Genomic DNA, 3,247 nt, shown 5'->3' on the forward strand with positions numbered 1-3,247 from the left:
CATCATTTTGTGTAGTTGCAGTGTCAGAAATGTGGGCGTGTGAAAGTGATGGGCCCTTGAATGGCGCTGTTTGCTGGTGTGAGTGTTGAAATGTGATGGGTCCGCGGCTGGCAGTGTGAATGTTTTGTATGTGTCACGCGTACGAAAGGTGTATGAATGGCCTGTAAAGAGGTTGGTGCCTTGACGTGGCTTTACAGCTCACGAGCTGTGAGTCAGTGGTTCAGTTTATCATACTTTCAATTATACGCAGTGTATTTAATTTTTGATGAAATTACTTGCGTATCCAATTGTATGTACTGAATCATCACTCACCCTCGTGCCAAATCCAACCAGTATGTGTGTGTGCTTGCGGATTAGATGGGTGTGCAGTAATAGTTGTTTTTTTTCTCTTTCTGCATTAGGGTGTACCTTGTCCCTTATTGTGATTGTTGTAATGTGTTGCTTTTCCATTCGGATGCTGTCAATGGTCTGGTTTGTATCAGGTATGAAAGGTGCGTGAATGGCCTGTAAAACGGTTGGTGCCTTGTCGTGGCTTTACAGCTCACGAGTTGCGAGTCACTGGTTCGGTTTTTATGCATTTATTTATTGACAGACCATTTCATTTTTTTGAAATATCTTGTTAATAAAATTTTATGTACTGAACCATCACTCGCCCTCGTGCCAAATCCAACCTGTATGTGTGTGTCTTTGAGGAATAGATAGCCGTGCTTGAATGTTTGACTTTTGAGTAACTCTGTTAAGGTGTGGTATCCTTTTACTCGGGAGAACAAGGGGAACGCAGGGTGGTAGGACATTTTTGCCGGCACCGCGATCCCACGCTAAAAAGTTTGGAAAAGTGCTATTTTTACCTAATTTAAAGGTTTGCAAGGAGTTCTTGGTAGGAAAACATTGGGGGACCCATGCATGCCATACATCCCTGAACTCTCCCGGGTGTCTAGTTTTCAGAACTGTTTGGGTTTGCTACTTTCCAAAGAATACCACCCAGCCCCGAGCCAAAAACTCAGGTGCCCTCCCCCCCCCCCCCAAAATCAAAGTTATATTGCTTCAGGGTATTTTAAATTCTCCACCGTACGATTTGGACCTTTTCCTGTTGCAGCCACTATGGCTACCCACGCAAATGTGAGGTACCGTTTTTATCGGGAGACCTTGGGGAACGCTGGGTGGGAGGTAATTTGTGTGAGCCCAGTGATGCCACGCTTTTCCAGACTACAATGTGTGAAAAAATTGATTTTTTTCTGCTAAAAATGAGGTTTGCAAGGGATTCTGGGTAAAGGAACGTTGGAGGATCCACGCAAGCCATACCTCCTTGGAAGCCCCCGGGTGTCTACTTTTCAGAAATCTGTGGGTTTGGTAGGTTTCCCTAGATGGCTGTCTCGCACGGGGCCAGAAACCCAGGTAACCCCTCTTGCAAAAGCTGGTGAATTTAACAATGGTGAAAATGTTAAGTTCACCAGCTTTTGCAAGAGGGGTTACCTGGGTTTTTGGCCCCGTGCGAGACAGCCATCTAGGGAAACCTACCAAACCCACACATTTCTGAAAAGTAGACACCTGGGGGCTTCCAAGGAGGTATGGCTTGCGTGGATCCTCCAACGTTCCTTTACCCAGAATCCCTTGCAAACCTCATTTTTTGCTTGGAAAAAATCAGTTTTTTCACACGTTTTAGTGTGGGAAAGCGTGGCATCACTGGGCTCACACAAATTACCTCCCACCCAGCGTTCCCCAAGGTCTCTGGATAAAAATGGTACCTCACTTGCGTGGGTAGGCATAGTGGCTGCTTTAGGAAAAGGCCCAATTCATACTGTGGAGACCAAAACATTACCTTTAGCCAAATAATCTTATTTTTTGAGGGGGTCACCTGAGCTTTTGGCCCGGGGCTTGGCGGGCATCTTTGGAAACTACCAAACCCAAACAGTTCTGAAAACTAGACACCCGGGGGAGTCCAGGGAGGTATGGCATGCGTGGGTCCCCCAATGTTTTCCTACCCAGAAACCCCTGCAAACCTGAAATTTTGGTCAAAAAACCCACTTTTCCATACTTTTTTGGGTGGGATCTCGCTGCCGGAACAAATGTCCTACCACCCAGCATTTCCCTTGTTCTCCCGAGTAAAATGATACCTCACTTGTGTGGGTGGGCCAAAGGCATGTGACTCAGGCTGGGGGGCTTAATTTGTAAAACTTAAATATGACTAAAAACTACTTTTTTCAAAATTCATTTTTGGGGTGTTCTGCTTTGGGGCACCCACACAAGTGAGGTATCCTTTTACTCGGGAGAACAAGGGGAACGCAGGGTGGTAGGACTTTTTTGCCGGCACGGCGATCCCACGCCAAAAAGTTTGGAAAATTGCTATTTTTACCTAATTTTAAGGTTTGCAAGGAGTGCTTGGTAAGAAAACATTGGGGGACCCACGTATGCCATACCTCCCTGGACTCCCCCGGGTGTCTAGTTTTCAGAACTGTTTGGGTTTGCCACTTTGCAAAGAATACCACCGAGCCCCGGGCCACAAACTCAGATGCCCCCGCCCCCAAAATCAAGGTAGTTTTGCAATAAGGTAATGTAAATTCACCACCGTACAATTTGAACCGTTTCCTGTTGCAGCCACTATGTCTATCCACGCAAGTGAGGTACCATTTTTTTCAGGAGACTTGCGGGCACGCTGGGTGGGTGAAATTTTGTGATTCCAGAACTTTCCCCCACAGAAATGTGAGGGAAATGTGTTTTTTTTGTCAAATTTTAATGTTTGCAAGGGATTCTGGGTAACAAAACCTGGGGGTAGGCAGATGAGTCACCCCATCCTGAATTGCCCTGGTTGTCTAGTTTTCAAAAATGTATAGGTTTGCTAGATTTCCCTAGGTGCTGGCAGAGCTACGGCGCAAAAACAAAAGGTAGTCTTTTTGTCCGAAACGTGCTAAATTTCACTGGGAAATTGAGGTGCGACCATGCTGCGTTTTGCGCTGTTTCATGTCGCAGCCACTATGCCTACCCACGCAAGTGAGGTACCATTTTTTTCGGGAGACCTGGGGGCACGCTGGGTGGGTGGAAATTTGTTGATCCATGCAGATTACAGAACTTTCCACCACAGCAATGTGAGGAAAATGTGTTTTTAGGTCAAATTTTTATGTTTGCAAGGGATTCTGGGTAACAAAACCTGGAGGTAGGTAGACGAGTCACCCCATCCTAAATTCCCCTGGGTGTCTAGTTTTCAAAAATGTATAGGTTTGCTAGGTTTCCCTAGGTGCTGGCAGAGCTA

Source organism: Lissotriton helveticus, chromosome 12 (assembly GCF_964261635.1).
Source record: "Lissotriton helveticus chromosome 12, aLisHel1.1, whole genome shotgun sequence".
NCBI lineage: Eukaryota > Metazoa > Chordata > Amphibia > Caudata > Salamandridae > Lissotriton > Lissotriton helveticus.